Source organism: Mus pahari, chromosome 19, assembly GCF_900095145.1.
Source record: "Mus pahari chromosome 19, PAHARI_EIJ_v1.1, whole genome shotgun sequence".
Taxonomy (NCBI): domain Eukaryota; kingdom Metazoa; phylum Chordata; class Mammalia; order Rodentia; family Muridae; genus Mus; species Mus pahari.
The window spans coordinates 26,607,814-26,633,854 of NC_034608.1; the positions used below are offsets into that span (position 1 = coordinate 26,607,814).

General features: G+C 39.2%; 1 long non-coding RNA gene across 1 annotated transcript in view; it reads right to left on the reverse strand.

Moving 5' to 3' along the window:
- Positions 1-11,144: 11,144 nt before the first annotated feature.
- Positions 11,145-26,041, reverse strand: part of LOC110337170 — a 406,848-nt gene continuing 391,951 nt past the window's right edge. The window contains exons 5-6 of the long non-coding RNA XR_002381249.1: positions 24,485-24,541; positions 11,145-11,778 (exon numbers count right to left, since the gene is read on the reverse strand). This is a non-coding gene — a long non-coding RNA (uncharacterized LOC110337170). The remainder of the gene's footprint in view (positions 11,779-24,484; positions 24,542-26,041) is intronic.

A 26,041-nucleotide genomic window follows, 5' to 3' on the forward strand; every position in this document is an offset into this window, starting at 1 on the left:
ATACCTGGCTCGTTCTGGCCTTGTATCTCTATTGTATTTTCCTACCTCACACTTCTGAGTCACAAGGATGGCAGACTCATTCTCCAGGAAGAAAAAAAAAATCATAATTTTAGTGGAAATCATTTACATGGTTTTTTTTCTCTTTACTTCATTGTATCCTGGAATGTTGAGACCTAATTTCATTTTGCTGGAATGGATTTCCTTTTGGATTATCTTGTTGATGAAGCTCTGTAGAATATTCAAGATCTTCTGTTGTCCTAAATATCTAAACAACAGAGAATTCTGACAGATTTCTATATGGCCGACACCCATTTGGCAATATCCTTCAGGGTCAAGGTCTTCTGAAAGAAATGGCAATGTATTTTTAAAGATATTACAGCTTATAAACCCATTTTCCCATGAGCATACACATTGTCCACTTACCTTGTACATAAGTTTTAAACTTGCACATTTGCCAGAAAATTCTTCTAGACAAATAACCATGCACATAACAGGTTCAGAACCTGTTTTAAAAAAAAAATACTGTAAAACACTGGAATTTCAGAAATTAAAAAAAAAAAAAAAAAAAAAAAAAAAAGGACATCTAGCTGCACTCACCTTATCAAAGGGAATTATGGCTTCCATAGAAGAACTCATGAGATGCCACTTGGAGCTGACACTAAATGGCTCCTGCTGTGTAGCCAGGTTTGCCCTAGGAGAAGAACTTGTATTCCAAAGCAAACTTGGAATCAGAATCTAAAGTTGTAAAGGTAATTTATTTAAGACTTTCTCTATGAAGCCTATAAAGAACTGCATTTCAGGTCTCCAATTCTCCATCTGTAAGGCACAGAGAGGAAAGCATGGTTGACCTACTTCAGTTCTCTGTAAAAGCTAAAGAATTTGATTGAAAACTACAGTAGAAAATCATTAACAATTATTAAAAATAAAGATTTAAGGATCATTAATCCATGCTCAGGAATGTCAGATATTTATTAGTTCAACTATGTTTTGTGGAAACCTAGCCTGTAATGCACAGACCACTGGACAAGTCTCTGTCAAGACCTCCTGACCTAGAAGACACTTGTCAATTTGAGGGGGGCTGGGGATAAATGCTGGAAGATTTCCTTTAAGGTGTTGCCAATATGCAAATGTCTCATTTACAGTTTCGATACTTAAAGAAAAGGAAAACAAGTAGAATTGATGTTGCCAAAGATGTGAAGTATATGAGAGGTATATGAAGCTCAAGGAGAGACGATAAAGAACTGGTCAATGTTCTTTGAACATTGTGTTCATTAAACACAAGTCATCAATATCCTAAAGACTCCGGTTGTATGTGTGAAAACTAGGGCATGCTAAATAGTCAAGAGACAGCAAGCACTGGGATATGCTAACTACACGTGAACAATCAATGCATGATGATATATCTCAGTTACTCACCAACAATGTCTTCTCTGACCCCAGAATCCTTCCTAGAACTTTAGTAAGCCCCATGGCAAGGCAGCAGACTAATACTAATCTCAACTGTCTAATGGGTAGGTTAGTAGATTCCTTCCATGAGAACAAGTGTGTGGGTGAACCCAGAGGTGGAGGGAGAAAAAAGAAAGGGACAGGAGACTAAAGAGAGTCATTCTAGGAGTCACACATTGAAGTCTTTCCACTCTCTTGGCACCTAATTCTGTCTTAACCATCAATTTACAGTATGTTGATGTCTTTACTTTCAGCTATATGTGCTGAACTGATTAATAAGTATGGTTTATGAAAATTCAAAGTTTATATATATTTTTCTTTGGACTCACTCTACTGGGTTTATCCTAAAGCCCTCCAAGGCACGCACTCTCATGTGACATGATTTTGCAGAATTGAGAGAATGATTTGAGAATGATCCAAATATCTGGTTCTGTCACATCCCAGGAGACCATTCATGATCTTATGCAAATGGCAAGGTAGCATTTCCCTATACTGTTTCCTAAGTAGCAGGAGCTCAATTGTACCATACAGAAAAGGGGTTGCTTGTTTGTTGTGGGATTTTCTTTGTTTGTCTTATTGGTTTGATTTGGAAGCAGCTTCTGGTTTTGTTTGCTTTTGCTTATAGTAACACCTGACTTTAGTTAGGCTCTACTCCAACCACTTATCTCTATTATTTCTCTTAATTCTCATGAGGACCCAATGATGTTTCCATTATAGTTCTCCTTTACATATGGCAGCACTGAGACACATGAGAATTAGTTGTAGCTCAAGGTTACACAGCTTACAAATGGCCAGCTTGAAGCCTATGTGAGCCATCTGGTCCTGGATTTCAACTTGCCTGCCTGTTGTCTGTGGATTATACTGCCTCTTAACACAAGTGACCTCCTTGAACCTGTCAGTGCAGCTAATCCTTTCATATCCTTGCTCCTCCACCTACATTAAAGGGAAAAGCATGGCAATTATTATGAAGAAGAGGGGGCAGAAAGGTGAAGGGCCTGCATGCACCTGGGGCTATAGTGATACTCTCTCTCAAGAATTGATGCAAGATCCTGAGTTTATACAGAGTGCATACATGGAGGAAAGACAGGACAGATGCAGTGGACCCTTTGGTAGGCCCCATACTCATCCTCCTGGCTCCAGAAGTGCCAGAGCAGGAAAACAAAAAAGGACCAACTCTGTAGTTAGTGACGTTAGAAGCTGTGCATACAGAAGCTTCATAAGCTTCCCTATGCCTTAGTTACATCTTACCCCATCTTTCTATTCCTGCTTCATCAGGCTCCCCTTCAGCATCCTACCAGTGACTACACTAATCCACAACCATGTCTGTGAAGAGCCAGTCACCAGATTTCAGTGAAGAAGAAATGAAGACATGAAGGCTGTAACAGCCCTGAATTGAAAACCCTAAAAGTCCATTGTAAGCTGTGGTCAGCTAGGAGTGAGACACACTTTCCCATCTATCTCATTTCAATGAGCCTTCCATGACCAAAAATAAATAAATAAGTAAAATTGCAGAGTTGTACTGTCACAGTTATCTTTCAGCCCATTCTCGGAGGCCCGGCCTGTACTGAGTCACTTATGTGTCAACACTTCTTCCTCAGGGATGGGCCTGATGGCACAACAGCTGGTGACTCCCCATGGGGAAGGAGTAAGAAAGAAAGCACAAGCGCCTGGGTGTGGCTTGAGGCTGATGTGTAACTTTGCTCTGAGAGTGGTCAGGAACTATGCATCTTATCTGTCCTACCTCCTCTCTCCCACAATACTTTTGATTCTCATTTGACTAGATCATCACAACCAGCAGGCAATGGTCAAACATTTCATTGACCCATGTTTTCAGACAAACTACACCCAACAGTTCCCTGTGCCAACACTGCTTTATGAGGCAATTTTCCTAATGTGCCTTTTACCAACTTTGTTCACCTTATAGTAACAAGAGTCAAAACATGGCATAAGATTTGTTCCTGTCTTGTAGAAGCATGAGTTCGGCATTGGTGGAGCTGGCCAGGCTAATAAGGCAAAATTGTTAAAATAAGGCAAACTCTCCATGTCTGTTATTCTAACTTATCACGTAACCGATCACAGGTATTTTGGTGCATTATAAATCAAGTAAACTGTAAAAGGGGTGAATGCTTTCTAATACTAATATTGTATAAGTCAAATAGCTTGTCAATTTCTTTTAAATTTTGAGTAATTTTTTAAAGTGTGTGTGTTGAGTAGACATTCATATTTAGAAGTCATTGGACAACTTTCAGAACTTTAGTCTATCCTTCTACCTCGTTGGGGTTTGACATACAAGAAAGATTGTCAGATTTGGAGTTTTGCTGACTGAACGAACCATCACTCTGACCCAACGAGTAAGATTCATTAAAAAGTCCTTTGGGTGAAACCAACTAGTCAAGGCTTAGAATAATAGGCATTAAAGTATAGCCAGAGAAACTCAGGGCTTTGAAGTTATGGCAAGGAGTGTAAGGATCTGCATTATTAAAAATCATAGGTGTCAGCTGGTTAGATGGTCAGGGGGTAGGAACACTGGTTGCTCTTGAAAAGGACCGAAGTTTAACTTCTAGCATTCACATGGCAGCTCTCAACTGTTTACACCTCCAGTTCCAAGGGATCCACTGCCTTCTTTCAGCCTCCGGGGCCACCACACACATAGTTCACAGATATACATTCAGGCAAACACCCACGTGCATACATTTGTATTAATTTTTAAAAACATATATGCCTTTCATAAATCTTAATTTTTCAAGTTTATATTGTCAAAATACAGATCTGCCATGAAGTCCGTACAGGTCCATGTAACTGATGCAGAAACCATAGTAAGATGTTCTTAGTCAGTTAATTACCTTCCTAAACTATACTTCCTGCTTTCTTTTCAATGGAAAATTCAGGAGCAAAAAGGGACTCTAAAAGTGCTTCCATATTCTAGGAGCCTGGGAACCATAAATGGAACTGGATTCTCTTTCTGACATCTTATTCCATCAAGTCATGACAGTGAACTTTTGACATAAGTTGTCAAGATTTCTTCAAAGGCATGAGCAATCTGTATGTGACTCAGACTGGCATTTCTTGCTTCTTCCATGACTTTCAGCTTTATCAGCTCAGATCAGTGTTGTAAACCATTCTCTGGGGAGCTATAATGGAGGTCCAGGGCAAAGGTCACTTCCTGTGTGGTTGCTCCGTGACTCCATGTAAAGTGGCTGTCTCTGTCCCCCACCCCACGACAAGGCTCATAATCCCTCTATTATAGCACTTAACATATGGCACTTCTCCATCTGCTGCCTTATCTCAGAAAGAAGGGGAAAGGCTGGCTCCTGACCCTGGGGAGTGGCTCACTGAGGATACAGAAAGGACATCACATAAAACTTATAGGGAATGCATAGCCTGCCCATCCACTCAATAAGTAACAGGGAATTTTAAGAATAAATAGCCTTCCAAACTCTGTTCATGGTGTCTGCATTGCGCCCCAACATTGCAATTTACAATGCCAGAGAATTCAGAGGGAAACAATACAGAACCTGAAAACAGTGATCTAGGAAAGGGCAGGAAATCAGGGTGCCTGAGGGCCAAGCAAAGTTACAGGAAGAAAATGTAACTTTTACAAAAGAAATGAATATATTGAAAACAGCAGAGGCAAGTCAAATGGGCTGGTAATAATAATAGCTTTCTTGTATTAAGTGCTAATAACATGTATATGTTGCTGCTAAAGCAGATAAATAGTTTAAGAAATTAATTCTCTCTCACACTCACACTTAAAATATTTTGTTAACTTTGCTACAATCTACAGACCCAAAGGAGTCTAATAACAAAAATGTCCCAAGGGACGATGCTTGAATGTTACTCAGAAGGGGAAATAAAATAGAAAACAGAGGTTTGTGGTAGGGAAAACTGGATGGAAGAGGGGATAGGGATGGGAATGGAATGGGTGAGTCAGGTATGGGGAGAGTCTGGAAGAGAGAACGGAAGTCCGCAGCAGCAGGCTTGGGGGCATTGCTAGGAGTCAGGTATGGGGAGAGTATGGAAGAGAGAACGGAAGTCCGCAGCAGCAGGCTTGGGGGCATTCCTAGGATGTGCCAGAGACCTGGAATGTAGAGGAGGCACCAAGAAGTCTATGACAGTGACTGTAGCTGAGACTCCCAGATGTGCAGGATATGAAGCCTCAAGTGGACACCAGCAAAGAAGGTCATGTTGTCTCTTTATCTATATGTAGACCTGTAAGTCACATTACACAACCAGACAGTGAAGGCTGTAGCACCCATAGTGCCTCTGAGGCCAAGAGCAACTCTACTGTGGGTAACTCCCTCTTTCTGACTGTGTTTCAGTAACAGAGATAGATAAGGACACCAACCCCCCCACCAGACTTTGTACCCAAAATGTGTTCTGGCTACAAGATGTGTAGGGACAAAGACAATGCAGAAATGGAGAGAATGGCCAACCAATGACTGCCACAAGCTGAGACCCATCCTGTTAACAAGAACCAATCGCTGGCACTATTAATGATATTCTGTTATGCTTGAGGACAGGAAACTAGCATAACAGTCTTCTGAGAGCTCCACTCAGCAGCTAATGAAAACAGACGCAGAGACCTTTAGATGGAGCTCATGGTGTCTTGAGAAAGAGTTGGAGGAAGGATTGAGGTACCTGAAAGGGAAGACCAGCAGAGTCAACTAACCTGGGCCATGGGGCCTCACAGAATCTAAACCACCAATCAAAGAGCATGCATGGGCTAGACCTAGGCCAGTACACATTTATGGGCAGCTTGGTCTTCATGCAGATTCCCCAACACCTGGAATGGGGACCATTTCTGACTCTGATGCCTGCCTAGGGATCCTGTTCCCCTAACTGGGCTGCATTGCCTAGTCTGACCAGGAGAGGATGTGCCTAGTTCTACAGTGACTTGATGTGCCAGGGTCAGGAGATACCCAGAGGGGGCCTTTCCCTTCTCAGAGGAGAAGGGGAGGTGGGGAAAGGCTGTGTGAGGGAAATAGGGGTTGTGATTGAGATGTAAAGTGAATAAATGAATTAATTTTTTAAAGTTCTTATTTTTGATACCATGTATATTTGTGCTCAGTCCCCTAGCACTTATCACATATTAACATTTTAGACACCCCAATTTTTTAAAGATTTAATTATTACTATTATTATATCAAAGTAAACGGTAGCTGTCTTCAGATGCACCAGAAAAGGGCCTCAGATCTCATTAAGATGGTTGTGAGCCACCGTGTGGTTGCTGGGATTTGAACTCAGGACCTTCAGAAGAGCAGTCAGTGCTCTTAACCACTGAGCCATCTCTCCAGCCCTAATCACCCCATTTAAGAGATACTGTAAGGATGATCTGTTGCTAACTGAGCTTCTTTTCTATACCTCCAACTCACTGAACCCATTGTTCACTGGCAGAGCCTGGACAGAGAACTAGTATATTCCTATTAACCATACATTTGGTCCACTAAGTCTGGATGTTCTAAAATTAGCCAGGTATGTGATGATTGGGGAAAAGACACTATGGATACCTGGAGTAGTGGTAGTCGACATGTCTTAGCTGCAATCTTTTACCTCCTCTCAGTGATTGCTAATATTGCTGTAGCACCCGTCCTTTGTGGCTGGAGTAATATGGGCAGCAAAGAAGGTCATGTTTCTTTATCCCAATGTAGACCTGCAAGACTCATTATCCAACCAGTGAAGATTATAGCACCCATAGTGCCTCTGGGGCAGAGACCACCTCTGCCGTGGGTAACTCCCTCTTCCTGACTTTGTTTCAGTAACAGAGTTGTTTCATGTATGGTAATTACTTATCTTACCTCATAAAACTCTTCTCTTTGCTATTGCTGACATTTAGAATGTAACTTGCATTTGCTACTGCTGTGAGAGGTTGTTTTCAGATTATAACTATAACCAGTTTTCTTAGTGACTTGGTAAAGCTTTTTACATTACCCCAGTATGTTGTGTGTCTACAACTTTCTGATGCAACTCACCTTCAGCGTTTCCACCTTTAACTTCCCATGTCTACACACACACACACACACACACACACACACACATATACTCATGCATGCCTGAATGCACACACGCACACACACAGCACACATTCCACTCAAATCAGATAGAAAAGTACATATTTTATTGCATGATTCATGAGGCATGGGGGATAGCTTTGTTGTTACAGGGCTGTAGAGATTACAGCAGTGCTTATGCAATTTCATGATGTTCTTGGCATTGTAAAATAGGTGTAATCTCATTTTCTACGTCTGGAGGCTTTCGCAGGATAATGACTATCACATAGTTAAGAGAATTGATATGACAGGTGCAGCTGAGTGATGGGGTTTTGGAAGGGGATTTTGTGCATATGATGTGTTTCCCTGGCTGTGGTGCACGTTGTGTCTCCATGATTCCGTTTGAGCTCTGACACATTGGGGAGGACTTCCCATTGCTCCTCTTAAGATTTGTTTAGCCCTTTCTAGCAATCTCCTTCATAGACACATCTGTTCTCTTAACATCAATGTCTCATCAGTAAGTGTCTCTGTTTCCTATTTTCTGCAGACCCCTCATGTTATAAATATTCTGGGGAACAGTTTTCCCCTTTGTCCTTTTCATTTGAAGGAGCGCTAGAAATATTTATTTGCTGAATAATGTCAAATTTTAAAAATAAAAATAAAAAAGGTCAAAGGCATCCCCCCCCCAGCTCTCTTGAGGAGCAAATGTTAATCAACTTCCTTGTAGCTCAGTCCCTAAACTCACAAAGGGATGTCATTTTCCTAGGTGACAATTCTGGAATTGAATGTTCTGAATAGGAAATCCCTGGGTGGACATTGTTTGATTGTCTGTCATTACACATTGGCCCTCTTTTTTTTCCTCTGAATGCATTTTTGCCTCTGAACAATCCCTGGATTGCCTGGTGTATTGTTTCCTTGTCAGCCTGTGATGCTACGAAGAGTTGGTGTATATGGTGAGATGCTAGTGTTTAATTTAAATCTACACTTATACTATAAATTTTACAAAAATCACTTACTTGCAAATATTTTCTATGGAACACTAAATTCTGATATATTTCTCAATACCACTCTATGCTGTTTTAAACTCTAAGAGCAAAGGGAATTAACACAAAGACCCTGGAGGCAGAGAAGACGCCGAGTCTATAATGGGGGATAATCTTGTCTACATTTTTATATTGGTTTGCTAGGAAAATCCCTTTTAGATAATTCTTTTGGCAGAACAATGACACAATAATTTGTACCAAACACTCTCTCAGGTAAGAGGAGAAAACTGCTTAGGAGATAGATAACAAGATTAAGTAAGAACATGGAAGCTTCTTAGAACAAATATCTAAATGACACCCAAAATGTCGGGGAAATGTAGGGAGCACAGACTTTCAAAGGATTGGTACTTTAGAAGACAACTTGGGAATATAGACAGCAAGGAGACTTATCAAGGCAAGTGACAACAAGCTATGGCTCCATCTACGCACTTTCTGTCAGACAGTTTGAGGAAGGGCATGAAAAGGGGATTTATGTTTGGGGTGGGAATCTATGTCATTTAGTTTTCACAGAATGACTGGATGGTGGTGGTGTTCCTAAACAGCAGCAGTACTCAATCTGTGTATCCTGTATATCAGATAGTTATTTTATGCTTCAAAACAGTAGCAAAATTGTAGTTATGAATTACTAACAAAATAATAAGGATCACCACAACGTGAGGAACTATATTCTAGGGTCAGAGCATTAATAAGGCTGAAAAACATAGCCTTATATTTTCGTATGTTTGACCTTTAGAAATAAAACTGGGCAGTACAGTCACATACACTTTTACATTATTTTGGCCAAGGTGACTTGCACATGAAATGGTGGTCCTATAAAATTTTAACAACACTGAAACAGATGCCATAGTTTAAGAGGTAAGAAAACAGGAAACTAAAGAAGAGGAATAGAATAAAAATTCAGAGTGAGGAGCTTAACAAAATCTCTGGCAGATGTCAGTAAGCTCCCTATAAACTATGGATTTGTGGGTCTGATCAGTAACATAGAGGAATATATATATATATATATATATATATATATATATATATATATAGAGAGAGAGAGAGAGAGAGGAATATATTATATATATATGGAGATATATATATATATATGGATAGAAAGAAAGAGGAGGAGGAGGAGCTAGAGAAGAAATAAGGGCAGGGGAGCAAGAGAAGAAAGAATATTATGAGGGGGCAGGGTGAATGGGAGGACAGAGAAAAGAATGAAAGGTAAAAAGAGAGAAAGAGACACAGGATGAAGAAAGGGAAAAGCAGGGGTACAAAGGAGAAGAGAGAGGCAATAACAAGATGAGATATAGTCAGACATATTTCTAAAGAGTAACAACTCTAAAGAAAGCAACCAGGCAGGCCACCCAAAGGTGCAGAGAAGCCGTTGTTCTCAGAGGAGGGAATAGCATCACTCATGGCACTGCCACTGAACATGTTTCTTGGGACAAGATGTGAAGAGAAGATAGAAATGGACAGGGAAGATAGGCTAGAGCAGGGAGAGAAAGATGGAGAGAGGAGACAGAGCTGGAGGACATGGAGAGATGGGGAAGGAAGATGGGGCTGGAGAAGGGAGACGGGGAGGAGGTTAAAGCAAGGAGAAAGAGATGAAGAGTCAATAGAAGGAAAGTGTAAGTCCTGACCAGTGTGTCCTAGGCTAGTATCTGTGTTTTTCTCTCAGAAATAAACAACTATAAAAGTAGTGTCAAACAGTTCTAAAACTTAAGTTTCTATAGAAAAAAATATATTTTAATGAACCAGGACTAATATTCTTGGATAAATAGTTTTTTTTAGAAAATCATTACGATCTAAAGAAACACAAAGTGTTCACAAAGTCACAGAGGGTCGCTATAATGTCACCTCCCTCCCTAACTCACAGAGTGGTGAAGATACCCAGGCAACTGTATTACTTGTTATTTTTACTTCTGGTTTTGAGTGAAGATTTTTTTATGTTTCAATAGACTTAACTACACAAACACTTAATCATTCTGTTCTGTTTGCCAGGAACATTCCATGCAGTGATATGCCAGCAGGTCTATAGCCTAGGACATGTGCTATCTGTGCAGCCTAACAGTCCAGGAAACTGTTCTAACTGCAGTTCTAACTGAGTTTGTGTAAACCCACTCTGTGCCAATTGTGTGACAATGAAATCACCTGAGATGAAGCCATCAGAATACATCCTACTGTCAGCGATATGTGACTTAAATTGTCTGGATGTAACATCTCCCCTCTTAAGGCAGGCATGCCGAATAAAGGGAATCATGTAGCCCATTCTCAGACATCTTCAATCTACAGTGATGAGTGTGGTTGTCCTAAACGGGAAGGGAGTGACACTTCCATGGAGTGGATAGAGACCAAAGATGCAGCTAAACAATCTGTGACACACGGCGTAGTACCCTACAACCAAAACCTGACTGAATCAATCCAAGGAACACAAACCTTTATTGAGGTCCACAGAGTACACAATTACATTGTTGAAAGTTTTCATTGAGTAAAGGGTGACAGCTTGGGTCTGTGGTAAAGGACACATGCTGCAGTCATGAATTCTATTTCTGTAAATGTCAGAACTGGCAATCTGATGGCCAGTACTCACCACATTCAAGAAGCATTTTGTGCAAGGCAGGAAATTCTGTGAGTCAGCTTTCTCATTCATCAGCCAGGCTCAAAGCAAAACTATTTTTTTTTTGCAGTAAGTTTTATTTCCTTATTGATTTTTAAATAACTTCTATGTTAATTATAATCAAATACTTAATAATGTATATAATTGTTGATCTTTTCTAAAATATAATTACAAATCAATTATTCATTCTCAAACACCATCTAATGAAGAATCAGAAGAAACAAGCACTCAATTTTCCCAAACTGAAGCACTGTGGTTTTTATAGAACTACAAAGGAACAGGTCTATGAACCTATTAGAAACCTTGAAATAAAAGCCTAGGGCATGGAAAAGAACTCCAGATTGCAAATTATTCCATTTGCACATTTGAATCATTTCTTATCTGTGTAATCAGTAAGTAGCTTAAGACTTTGTGTGGTGGGAAAAATATGTATATTCTCTTTTAAGCTTTAAAAAAAATCTCCAAATTGGGCACTTGCTAATTATGGTATTCATGCCTCTAGCTATTGAGTGGACAGGAACAATGTGGGCATTGAAATGTGTAAAGGATACCCTGCCCAATTTCAGCAAGCTTAATATGTTAGTAAAAAAATGCATTGTGCCATGTTGAATGAGTTGTAGTAGAAAGCCCTGGTACTCGTCCACAAATGGCTTGGTCTTGACCTCTTCCCTGCTCAACAGAGCCAACTGATCTTGAGATCCTGTTGGGAACAGAGAAAGTCTTGGAGGGTGTGAGTTACAAATGTGTAAGACAGCCTGTTCCTCGTTCTACAAACACATCTCTAGGAAAGTTTCTTCTATGGTCTCTGTTCAAATGTTACTGAAGGGCATGTTAAGATTGCCCTTTTACACAATTCCTTTTCTAGAATATTCTCCTACAAAAGGTCCTCTGCTTGATGTAGAGACTCAAAGGAAACAACATCACATTGGTCTCTAGTACTGATTGCTCAGGACATCCCAAGGAGCAAGGACATCAAGGGGTTCTCAAGCTGTCTTTATGTGATGAAATGAATTCTGCCTTGGTGGAAGTGAATCAAGGCTTGAACCCTTATGAACCACCTGTTAGGTGCTGAGACCAGATAACAATTCTTGCTGGTCTTTTCCCTTCTCCTGGTATTATTATTTTTTCAGACCTTTATCAAGGTTTTGAATTATCATTTATAAAAAAAACAATACTTCCAAGAAATTTTCCCTGGAAATCCCTCAGCAGTGTGTTTTTCCCCAACATAGCCAGAAATCAGCAGGAATGAGTTGGCCAGGGGTTTAGTACAGGGTCATGTGGCTTCGTCCCTCAGTTATTATTTCATAGTGATCTGATTGTGGCCATTGGTCACTCAGGATTGCAGACTACTAAGTAAATGTCTCACAGCCAGCCATTATATCCAGGGACATGGCAGTGGCTTTCCTGAAGTTCCAGGGCAGCCTCTGTGAGTACCTATGCCTGTCCTGGGGATTCCAGAGGGCTAGAGGAGCTCTTCATAACCACCTCTGTTGACTGACATCTGCCAGATTATTCCTCCACTGGAATGAGCAGAATGACTGCCTATCAGCCACTAAAACATCAAGAGAGAATGCTGCTGCCCATAACTGTTCCTAATCCCACCTCTAACTGTTGAACCCATCTCCTAGCCAGTAAAGCCACTGCACTCTAAACCAATCTGACTACTGTAGTACACTTCTGCTGTTTGGCTTAGAAATAGCACAAATTTATTCTTCAGATTTCTGGAGACCAGGAGTTGGAGGCTAGGGATCCACCATGACCAAGACCTGGTGAAGGTTTTGCCTTGGGGTTTCATGTAGCTCCGTCCATGTGCTATCATTGCATGAACGAAAGAGACATACACCAATCTGATCCCATGGGGAGGACTCTGGCCTCATGACCTCACCTTTGCAGTTATCCTACTGGGCATTGCTTGCCATGAACAAATGTGGCAACACTAATCTGCTTGTACAGCTCTAGTATTTGTATAATAAATGAAATTTTTGTGCCTTTCACTTAGTTATACCAGCTATGACCATCTCATCTCTGGCTTCCTAAGGATAGGCAGTATTCTCAGATATTGTTTATATTATGACTGTTTCCATTGTATGAACCCAGCACTTGTTATTTAGAAGGTCAACCTACATCATCTGAGATACCTGGTTTGTATATATTCACTAAATCAGGCTTCACAATGTACTCAGCAGTAGGACACGTCCCTGAGCCAATCCCATCTGGATAGAAGGAGATACATGTAGACTACAATGCAATTTTATAAACCATTTACAGTATGCAACTTTATAAACCAGTTTCATTTGGTTTCCTGGAAGTTTCAGTCATGGCAGCTATGTCTCAATTTGTCTCAGCTCACTACTTCATGAACCAAAGAACGGGCTTATTTTACAGATTATTATTAATTATGATATATATATATATATTATTTTGTATTTATTCATTTATTTTAGCATTCTTCAGGAGCTTTTATATGGATTTGAATTCCCTAGAAGATCATAATTTATTCTTGAACCTTCCTCAGAGTGATATTTTAAACTCCCTTAGTAAGTTTTTAACAAGAATTTTATGGCTTTGATACAGTGTACGACAAAGTCTAAAACATTACTTGTGTGACAATGTGTAAAATATTAGTTCTTTTTAAAAGTCCATAGTTGATTAAGTATATTGCAGCATTAATTTAAGCACAATTTAGTTATAGTTTCCACTCCACAGTTAAAGACATTATTTCAACATTTCTGATCTAACAATAATATATATGCTTCAGTTTGCTGTGAAATAATTACATTAGAAATGATGCAGGATCTTTTTCAACCAACAGTTTCAAAGTTGCACATTGTATCATTTGGGATTTGGGTACTGAGTGCATGCACATGTGTGCATTTTAAATAGTACATTGAGATTTAGCTATAATTAAAACATCAAACATGTTTTCATAAACTGATGTGTGTAATTTTTTTCTGAAGAAAACAATGGGTATATTTTTATAGTGTTTCTTCGTACTGTTTCTAAATTAGGATATGGGAGATTTTAGTCTGCATTTGCAAGCTCTTTTCTAAAAATAATACATTGAGGACATGGAAAGTCTTTATTCTGAACAAATGAAAAGACAGTTTGGATATAATTATCTTTTCGGCATTTGGTTTTGAAGAGCTAGAGACAACCTCAACTGCTAAGTAAGAAGCTGGATGAGATGACTGAGAATGTAAATTCTCAACCTGCTGACAATTTATCTTGAAACAAATTTGAAGGATTGATATCACTTTTTGTGTATTTCAATATTTTTTGAATTTCACCATCAATGGTTTTAAGCAATAATATACTCAAAGAAAATGTCATCAGCTAGTACATAGCAACAATATCCTACTGTGCGATTAACATATGTTGCTCCTCTTGTCTCCACTCATAACACGTGAGATAAGGGCTCTAAGTAGCCCAAGATGAAAACACACTCAAAGTTGTCATTAGATCAATATGTTTTACAAACCAGACACAAAAGCTAATGTCTTTGGGTTTAGGAACCTCTGGGAGTGAGTTGAGAAAGATTTTCTTGATTATACTTCCTCTGAGTCAGTGGAAAATAGCTCAATGTATACTTAATGTACACGTGATATAGCTACTGGCAATTCTTTATGGTTCCCTATTCCAAAGGAAGAAGGGAAGTTTAATAACCATGGAAGTGATTTTGATGATTGAAATTATTTCTTGTAGATCCATTTTATCTCCTAAAATTGAAAGCCATCTCCCAGTAAGATAGAAATATCCCTCCCTGCCTTTACTGGGGAAGGGAATAGTATCACCGTCATAACCAGATCAGCATTTCATTATTAGATTTGCAGACTCTCAAAACTAAGATTCAGGGCTTTCTCCTGGATTCCACACCAGTAAGCACTAGAAAACGGTCCGTCTCTGTCTTCCCTGGCCTGCCATTGGCCAGATTATTTATAACTGAAACCATCTTGGCTGCCTGCTTGATACCTCTGAAATCTCATTAATTTGAATTTCTTCCTTCTTTACTCTAGACCCTCAGAAAGAGGTCCGTTTAAGACAAGAAGCAGTCCTCCAACTCAGCCTCCAGTGTTTTGGTGTTTGGGTAGGGGGTCATCTCTCCTATAATTCTTCCTTCCCTTAGTCCACCTCATCAGGCCATGAGGTTGTTCTTTGTCATTAATCTCACAAGTCCAAATTCTAGGGTTTCTATGCAAGTTGAAGCCGTTATAAAATCTCTGGAACAGTATATTTTCAATTCTTATAACCGACTTTAAAGTTCACATCCTAAAATAGTTTTTGCTCCATGCAATATGTGATGATTCAGATATAGGCATTTATCTGAGTGTGCTCTTACCATATTAATCTTCTACTGAAAATGTTACTTTCTTTTTATCTTTTCTCTGCCCGTGGCACAAGCCTCTGGATCTCAAAGCTCTGCTTTCATTACTTCAACATCTTAGGTTCAGTTCATATCTCAGTAATAAATAGTTTGAGTCTTAAAAATTATAGGAAGGTGGTGTTTTAGTAACATCATAGAACCAGAATAAACATAGAAGTAGTGTACTATATTCATTTGCTTGTTTGTAGGACTTGGTAATCATATTGATAGTCTAAGAAGGAAATGAAAAATTAGTGAAGCCAGTCCCAATGTGTGACAACATGGGACTGTGAGACTGAGGCTAGGCTGAGATAAGACTTGAAGACCCTACTGCTATAAATAGGAGAATAATAATTTAAAAAAAAAAACACTCATGAAAACTCTGGACCTCTAGAGTCCAGCAATGTATTTATCCCTAGTCTCCCACTTCCCTATACTTCAATTTTTTTATATTTAGAAATTCTTTGTTGAAATTAATTTTCATGTGTTCAGTTATCTCAAACAAATATCTTGGCCAGATTAATGAAGTCTTCAGAGAAAAGCAAGGCGTGCCCAGGCACCACAGAAGAAATTTTGAAAATGTTTATAGCCATAGTTCAATGATTGTCTTATTATTTTAACCTAAACAAATGATGCTTTTGAATTTTGAGTTGTACCATTATAGGTTGCAAATTCAGTCCTTATCAGCAACATTTAATTTTCTCTTTTCCCTCCCAGGTAGTTTCTTATAATCTCAAAAATGCTGCTATCATGAAGCCTTATAGTAGCTCCTTCTTGTTTGGACTTCCCAAACTCAACCATTGAAATACTATATAGATTCTAAATTTTTCAGCATCACTGGAAAAACCCAGACAAAGAACAGATACCAGCGCCGTACTCTAGCATTGCTCTATAGCTATTTCCACTTGTCATGTCTGTGAACCAGCCCTCTGAGCCCTACGACTCTGCTGTCACTACTCAAGGGTCCTACACTAGATCAAGCATCCCACGAGAGTCATGACACTTCACATTTGGGTGCTATGCCCACGGCACCAAATGAAAGCATTACATGGAAAATTGTAATATAATTGAAACTCTCAGGTTTACCCATTTTTATGGACATGAATTTCTTTTTTAGGTTTGCCAACGGTCTCTTAGGAATTGTCAGCATATAGTATGGAGACAGTGGAAGCCACAGAGTGAAGAGCTCTCAGATTAAGTTACTTGAGAGATCTCTAGAGTGGGGTATAAAGTATGTTTTCTGAAAGTTGGTGTTTATTTGAACTGGTGCTCACATCCTTAGGGATATACCATGCAGACAATGTGTATAAAGGAAATTCATCAGAGAGTTACTGTGAGGGTAAATGAATAGCCAGAGTCAAAGAATGTCAACTCACACCCCTCAAGGAAGCCTCTTGGCTGCTCCACACAGAGAAGGCATTGTTTACCTCGCTTGATGGTATGACTTTCATGTTTAATGCACCCATTAGTTACTTTCTCAGCACTGTAAATAAATATCTGAAAAAATGCAATGTTGAAGAGGTGAGATGCATTTCAGCTCATGGTTTAAGAGAATACCTTGTTTCATGGTGGTGGGTCTCCCCACCTGGAAGCGATGGGCTGCTGTGTAACAACTCAGTAAACCAGAAAGAAATCAACAAGAAATAGAGTTTATCTATAACCATTAAAGTATACCAACTCAGTGTCCAACTGACCCAGTTCCTCTGGATAGGAGAAACAAAAAACTCCCAGTTCCCTAAAAGTCCCTCAACCCCCCAAATGAGTACCACCAGCTGAAGGCCCAGCATTCAAACATAGGAGCCTGTGGGGAAATTTTATAACCAGACCACAACATTCTCTAAATACACACCTGTCTGCAATTTATTGATCTCAGCTACACAGATAAACTCATAGTCAGCTGCTTAGGTAATTTTTGTTTATTTTGGTAATCAGTTTCCCTCTCAATAACCATTTGGCAAAGTACGTCATGAATATAAAATTAGGCATGCTGATTAATCTTTATGATGTTGTGACCCCCCACAGAAATCAACTCTAACATGTAAATGCCACCTCCACATCACTCTCCCATCCTATATTAAGTTAAGGTCCCCTCTCAAACATACTGAATAGCATATGATTCAAGGTGAGGCCTGTGTGCAGCCTTGCAGGCAGAGCAACATGCAAACTCTACTCCCAGATCAGTCAAATCCATTCCAGAAAGCTCCTGTGGAAGTTTACATTCCTTTTAATCCTTTTTGTTGATGCCTTTTCCATATCAACAGTATCTCTGTCCGTGCTGCTACATACAAGAGAATAAGCTTTAAGCTCTAACGAAAGCACACTGGAAACACTGCAGACTCCTTGCAGTGTCCTCTTAGTACATCATGTTTTCTAGGTGAAAGCTTCCTTGTTCCTAGGCACATCTGGCTGAGTCAGCATCAGAGGCCCTGCACACAAATGCCTCTGCTTAACGTGGAAATACTTATATGGGCATAAGCTGCATTTGTGTGGAATTATAGCAAGGTAAAGCTGTGGGGAAGGATGTTACTCTGTTTTTCATTTCCACTCAAAAACCACATTTTCACTTACTTACCAGAACAGAGCTAGTGAACATGCAGTTTACTCTTGGCAGAGAAACAACTCCTGCAAACCCACAGCCCGTGGGATTCCTACAGATCACATCAAACAGAACAAGTAGAGCAAGAATCCAGGGTGAAATTGAATGTATCTTGGGAAGGAAAATCCCTAACCAAGATCAGAGGTTTCATGAAATTTTTACATAATGCAAACATTGCTAGTCTCAGGAAGTTTAATGGAATGTGAACAAACTTTGAAAAAAAAAAAAAAAAAACTCCAGGCTCAGCTTAGCCAGTAAAAGCTCACTTTGAGGCTCCAAAGCAGGCAGTTTGCTGTTTATTTCATTCTGTTTTAAATCAAAGATCAGAAGCAAAAGAACTGTGTAAGGTATAGACAAGTCTCATTAGCCAATAGTAGACAGAGAGGCGGTCTTAAAACTGAGTCTGTTGTAGTTCCACAGTGAGAATCTCACCGCCAGGAGGGCTAAGTGCAGGTACTATAAAAAGTAGGTCAAGGAGGACAGCCTGGTGCTCAAGGTCATGGCCCCCATGAATCTCCCTGCTATGCAGTGACTATTTTCTTTTGGCTATGGGTTATTTCGGAAACTCACATGATTTGACCAAATGGATCAGCTTCAATCCTCTGAACCCCATATCTTCAGATCCTACTGCCCCATGTCTAAAATTCTTGCAGCACATTCAAGCATGAAGTCAACACACACACACACACACACACACACACACACACACACACACACACACACAAATGAGATCAACCTGCCTCAAGAAAAATATTATGTGAAGTCCATGTCAACTTCAGTTTAATGAAGCTTTTCAGATGAAAAGCTTTTATAATGGTGCGTAGAATTGAGTACCCTGACATTAAGCAATGGTTAGAGGAAGGGTGAAGGGTCACAGAGGCAGGAAGCCAGAGTTTGGAGTAGTTTACTTACTTCTGAAAATGTATCTCTGCCAAAATATATGAACAAGGGCTTAAGACTTTTATTAACATCCATACAGTTAACACCTAGTAAGGACTTCCTGTCATAGCACTAGGCATCCATCGAAATGACAAGTAGAGTGTGATCCTTGCCTTGATGTCATAAAAGAGACCTACCACCAAGTAGCCTCTTTCCTGGGAGTGATAGAGCATCTGTAGGATGTGCCTCCTTTTAGGAGTGGATGGCAATTCCAGACTATAGTAAAAACATATCTTACCAAATACACACATATCAACTGATGCTCTGTATCCAATACCTTTGTCATACTTCAAGATCTTCAGTTTCCCTTCAGTGAACCATTACATACTCCTAGACATAGCCTGGGTTCTCTGGTAACAACTCTGTTTCCAGAAGGCATGCTACTCACAGAGTTGGTACTTGGCCACATAAAGAGACAATCAAGTTCTCTTGGTAGCAAACACACTTCTATTTCCTCAGAAAGTAGAACCAATTCTGGTTCTCCATGAGTACCACGAGCATTCCTGATGGAACCACCTCTTTCTGTCAGCATTGTTCCTCCTATGTATTGCCAGTCTGTCCAGGAAGCAATCAGATGTAGTTGAAAATAGTGAACATCTCAGGGAACAATTTTCACAGAGACCAGACAACTGAATCATTGCAAATCTCATCAGGCTGTCTCTATAGAAGTTTTATAAACTAAGGTTTATAGCTCTGAATGATGTGTCACACTCAGAAGCATCAGTTTAGCTCCCAGGTATAGCCAGACCTTAACCACATAAAGGGGATGTGGATATTGTGAGGAAGATGGTTCTGTGCAACCTGGAACTTGTTAAAGTTGAAAGAGAAAATTCTGTCCTTCTACCATAATGGCCCTGATCCCCTATGAGAGGCTCAAGGAGACTGAACCACCAACCAGGGAGACGCATGGGCCTTGATTAGGCCCTCCCTACAGTTGTGTAGCTTGGTCTACTCCTAACAGTGGGAACAGGGGCTATTGCTATCTTTGTTGCATGTGTTTGAACTGCCTTGCTCCTTATAGGTTGCAGTGTCTAGCTTTAATAGGTGAGGAGGTACCTAGTCTTACTGCTGGGTGATATCCATCCATAATGGTCCTTTTCTGAAGAGACACAGAGGAGGAGTAGAAGAGAAATGGATAGGATTTAGGGAAAGAGACTGGGAGGAAAGGGGGAAGAGGAACTGCACTCAGGATGTAAAATTAAGATACTAAAATTTTAAAACATAGTTAGAAAGGAGGACTGATCCTAAATGTCCTTCACAGTCATCTAACATCAAGGCAGGTAACAAGTAACTGACACACAAAAAAAATGTTTCTCTGGGTGTTGGAGCCATTATTACAATTCTGAGAAATTCTCTGTCTTTCTGAGTGAAGGTAAGGAATTATCAACAAAAATATCCAGTCTCCAAAATTAAGATTCTGTGCTTTTATTTTTGGAATTCTAGTGAACTCTAATCATGTTTATGGCCATTTTTCAAAAAGTAGATTGCAAATATTTGTAAAATATACATTGCAATTAAAAATACTGCAATTAATAATTTAAAAGATTATGTATATGTATATGTACATGTATATGTATAACTACAGTAGCATAAGGAACAAATATACACCCATATATATCAAAAATACAATTCTAGGAATTGAAAAGTTATAACTTTTCATTACATACTAACTTAGCAGGACCCAATGGTTTCAGCCTTATATCAACAAAAAAGCTCAGTGAATTTTAGGGAGTGTGTAAAATTCTTGATTTTTATTATTTATGAAAGCAAAGATTAGGATCATCTTTAAAATATATTAAGAATCAGACAAATCAGATTGCTGGTCTAGAACACTACATCAGAGACTCTAACTTGTTGCCTAGAGTACTTGATCCAGAATGAAGAAATGTTTCATTTTAAGGGATGATTGCAGTGAATCAAGAACTTGAATAATATGGGTGATAGGCTCAACCACCCCAAGTCTGCAAATTTCTCTGACGAAAAGAATCCTGTTGCCAAGAGGATATGATGAACGACTTACTGACTCTGTAATCATAAACTGACTCAGCTAAGGCTGAGAGTAAGAAGAATAGAGAGAAACATGGTGTCCTGGGTGGAAACAAGGCAGGCCCTTTCCTATTAAAATTAATGATTAACTGGGCATACAAAGGAATTGCTCTGAGCTATTATTTGCTTTCCTGATAGAGAACTTAGGGGCAGATTTTATCTAAGCTTATGACTTACATTTAAACAGTAATAAAAAATGTGTATTCTTCTTGGTGATTGATATAAAAACACAAGAATGTAAATGAAACTTAATAACAGCGCCTTTGTACTCCATTCTGCTATCCATCATACTCAGTGCCCAATGACCTTTCAATCATTCATGGCCTTAAAATTGCCAGGAATGTTGAGAAATGCAGAGTACCTCCTAGAATGGTAACCAGGAAGAAAACACCATCTGCTAAAAAGTTGCTAGCCGACACAGAAGGAAAAATGCCTAGTGGAAATGAATAAAAAGTCAACATTGGAAACATTCTCCACATATATTTATGCATCTATTCATCTATCAAGGCAATCAATAGGCATAAAATATTGGAAGTTAATTAGATGAAACAGGTATTTGTATTAGCCAGTCATCTGTGAACATGAACTTGATTCAGCCAAATTTCTGTGTGATGGTGATGATGATTATTTAATATTATTTGGGGGGTTGTAAAGGTAATAGAAGATTCAATTATAGAAACAGTCAAATTAAAAATCCATAAGATAATGATGAATTTAAAAACATATGTCACTGTGTTTTGAGTGGGGAAAAGATAAGTTCAACATTAATTTTGCTTTAGACATTGGAAAGCATTGCTATGAATAGTTATGAAAGGACATCTGGTACTGGGTTTGAAATCACAGGGAAATAGGAATAGAATATGACATCAACATTAGATAAAGTTGGCCTTAGGTTAAGATAGCTCTGGACAGTGTGTAAAACAAGAATTTTCAAGTGTAAAATTTTAATCCTCTGATTCCCCACCATAGAGACACTACACAATCTCTCTTCTAACTTTTTCATATGCTAATCAAATCATTCACTTCCAAGAGGCATGCATTCTTCATCCCTATTGCTAAGTCTCTCCCAACACTAAACATAGGCAGAGGTTTTCATAGGCTGCCAAAGGAAGGAACACACCATGGACCAATGGCAAAGATATTAATTACTGCACAGGTAGAATTATATACTTAATAGGAATACCCTGGACTGTAAGGATGAGGAATTCTGTGGGTCTAGTGGAACAGCAGAAATCAGAAGCAAAAAAAAAAAAATCTCTGGGGGGGGCACATTAAGTGAAAGTGGGGATGGGGGGGAAAGAGAATGGCAAGTGTTTGAATTCTCTAACATTTGTGGAGAGAAGATGAACTGAACCAAAGGAAGCATTGGGGCTCTCAAAGCAGTTCCAAAATTCTTCTTTAGTAATAGGTTGTGTGTGTGTTTGTGTGTGTGTGTGTGTGTGTGTGTGTGTGTGTGTGTGTGTTATGTCTACACATGACACATAAAAAGAATTAACATGCAAAAACCTATAATGAGGTAGCAATGTCCCTTCTCGTGAGCACATACTGACACAAATACCAATGCTAGGAACTGGTTATTTATTTGGAGTTGTGGCCACTTTCACATTGGATTTCTTATTGGTCTATGAAATCACACAAACTTCCCCTGCAAACTTTCAGGCAACAGGCATTTCTCTTGGTTCCCCTCCAGAACTTAACTCTAAGACCCAATTGCTAAAGACACTACACTTGTGTCATAGAATATTGAGAAATCAATCTTAAACTGACCTGGAAGCATTTTCCCTACAGATAGCTTTCATAATACTGGAAGATTCATGCAAACTTTCAGATAGAAAAATAATCATGAGTCCTACCCAGCTGTGAACCCTGTGAGCTACAGTGATGACTGGCCTTATATGACATGCCCACTGGTATAATACTGTAATAAAGATCACCGGAGTAACCACTTTTTTATTGGATTTAAATCCCACTCCACATTATGAAACCCATATATGGTATTATTATCAGACAAAGAACCTGTGACTAATTAGGTCAAAGTTCAAGGGGTAGGATAGAACCTACCATTAAATGCAAATAATATTAAACCAACTCATAATGAATAATCCACACAGCTACAGCTTAGTGCATCTGTCAACCCTCACCAGAGAAGATATTTGCAATAGCTAGTGATTAACCAGTGGCCAAAGTAAAAAGAATAAGAAACTGTTAAATGTTCAGTCCTAAATGGGATGTTTATACTACATGTTTCCTTCCAAGGGTTTAGGGATCACTGTGGAAGATGGGACAGAAGTAATGTAAAATCCAGAGGCACTGGGTGGCCACAAGAAAACAATGAATGTCTCTGGATAAAGAATGGCAAATGCACATATAAAGCAATTGTCACAGCATGCATAGGTCCTTTGCAAGCTCATGCCACCCTAACTACCAACATAAGGAGAGGAGTTAGACATTCAGTCTCACCTCAAGCCAATGAGTCTCAGAAGATTAAAGGAAAATTAGTCAGAAGAGGGAAGCCTGTTCTCTACAATACAGTCCTTGGTAAATGAACCAAGTGTGTGGTAAGTGTAGAAAGTTACACATCCAAGAGTACTTAGGTCATAAATTGGACTTCATGGGCTTTGCTGTTTGTTTGGTGGGTTGGTTGGTTGTTTGGTTGCTTGGTTAGTTTGAGTTTGACGTTTTAAAAATCACAAAGTTGAATAAGAAGGGAGTGGACGATATCTGGGTGGAATTTCCCCCTCGGGAATTATGAGGCATAGATTAACTTGGAAGAGTAGAATTTCAGAAGGATGGCTAGAGACACATTTCCAAAGAAACACTCAGGTATGTGGATGGGAGTCAGAAAGAAGGGGAGACCAAAGAGAAATGGCCAATGGTCAGAAAGGAGGGTGTGACAATGGCAGCTTCCAGGCAGTATCCCAGGAGATAGTTCCTCATGCCTGAGCCCTGTCTTCTGGAGCTAACCTGACTGGAAGAGGGGAGCTCAGAGGTGTTCCCAAGCTAAAAAGAGAGTCAGTGGAGTGGTTCTGAAGGGAAGTGGGCAGAGGAAGAACAGTGCAAATATGCCTAGTTATTCAAATCTTAATTGTACGACTGACAGCTGCTGAGTAATCTTCATTGTTGCCTACAAGACTGGACACCCAGGGAGTTTAGAGGTCAGGTGGGTTGGGGGATGGGGAGACAGGGGATGGGAATGAGGTATGGGATGTGGAGCAGTCGGAGGGTGGACTGCGAGGGGGGATATAAAATATGGAATGTAAATAAATAAATAGAATGAAATTCATCAAATAAAGCAAACTATTTATATGTGCTCTATGTATCTGTTCTCTTTCTCTCCTCTCTCTCTCTCTCTCTCTCTCTCTCTCTCTCTCTCTCTCTCTCTCTCTCTGTGTGTGTGTGTGTGTGTGTGTGTGTGTGTGTGTGTAGCAGAAACTAGAAGAAAGCAGTTTCTAGCTTTTGACCCACATATGTCTTGCAGAGCTACTCTTCTTGTAGAGCCCACTTGCCTCAGGTTGGTGCTCCCTACAGTTGGCAATTAAGAAAATATCTCAAATACAATTTGAGCTCACAGGACAATTTGATGTTAATAATATCTCAAATTTAGCATCACACTTCTTAGGTAACTGTAGTTTGTGTCAAGTTGACAAAAGTTATTCAGCACACAAAGTAACTTTTTTTTTTCTTTTAATACTTTGGGTCCTTTTACTCAGATATGTTTTACTACTTGAGAAATAATGCCATGGAGTTAGGAGAAACTTTTGAATGGCAGGGATATAACTTAGTGGTAGGGCTCTTGCCTTGCCTAGCATAAATCCTTTGGTTCCCTCTTTCTCAAAAACTCTTTCTAAATGTAAAGTATGTCCTTCAACTGCAGACATAAGTAGGCACTATAACCAGCACACTGCTGAGCATCTCCTGTTTATACACAATCCTTAACTACTGCTCAGTTCAACCTGGAAAAGACATTACTGGAGAAAGAACTAAATTAACATGGAATATAAAAAAGTGGAGGAACACATGATAAAAGAGAACTAGATAAATCTATTTCTTGCCTGAATTGTGCAATAGCACGTGTATATAAAAGTATAGAAGTGTGTGTGTGTGTGTGTGTGTGTGTGTGTGTGTGTGTGTGTGTCTGTATGGGTGTGTGTGGGTATGTTTCTTTGTGGTTAGTAAGAAATACATTTCTCTCTTTTTTCACTTGGATTAAGTAGAAATAAACCTTCCTTTATTTAATAAATTATTTCTTAATGCCCATATGTCTTCTCTTCCTACTAAAAGTTCAATCTTAATGAAAAACAGAAATTTCACATGGACAAATCCATTATGCAATTTTAATTAACCTCATAAAGATATAAAATGACCTAACCAAAAGGCACATTTTCAGTGCCAGCCAAATTAATATTTTAACCTAAACTGAAGAGTTAGCACATTTGAAATCAGGTGTAATGCCTATTTTATAGGACTTATAGTAATAACTTTTCTACCTCAAGATAACAGTGAGTTATGTATATTAAATTAAGTTCTCCTTCTCCAGCTTGGGCTTAAAACCTCAGGGGGAAACAGATAAAATATTTTACAAAATAAAGTTACATTTATAGTAATGGAATACAGTGGAAATTTGCTGCTATTTAAATGAGATAAATCTTTCAAGATATTACTAAAGGACTTTAAAGGAACAATGTGGTTCACAGCATTTTAGATTCAGTTTTACAAACAAGAGTCAACTGCAGTCTAACCTGATCCTGATAATATGAAAACATATGAAAACGGGGTTATTATATTACTACCTTCCTCACTGGCTTTTGCCTTGGTTCGGTGAAATGATACTTGGAAATACTGAGCTCCAAAGTGAATATGAAGGCAAAAGGAGGTATGTTGAATGTAAAGATGGTGGCTTCTAAGCAAACAAGAAGGAGGAGGAGGACGAAGAGGACAAGGAGGAGGAGGGTAAGAGGACAAGGAGGAGGAAGAAGAAGGAGAAGGAGGAGGGGGAAATGAGAGGAGGAGGAGGAGGAGGAG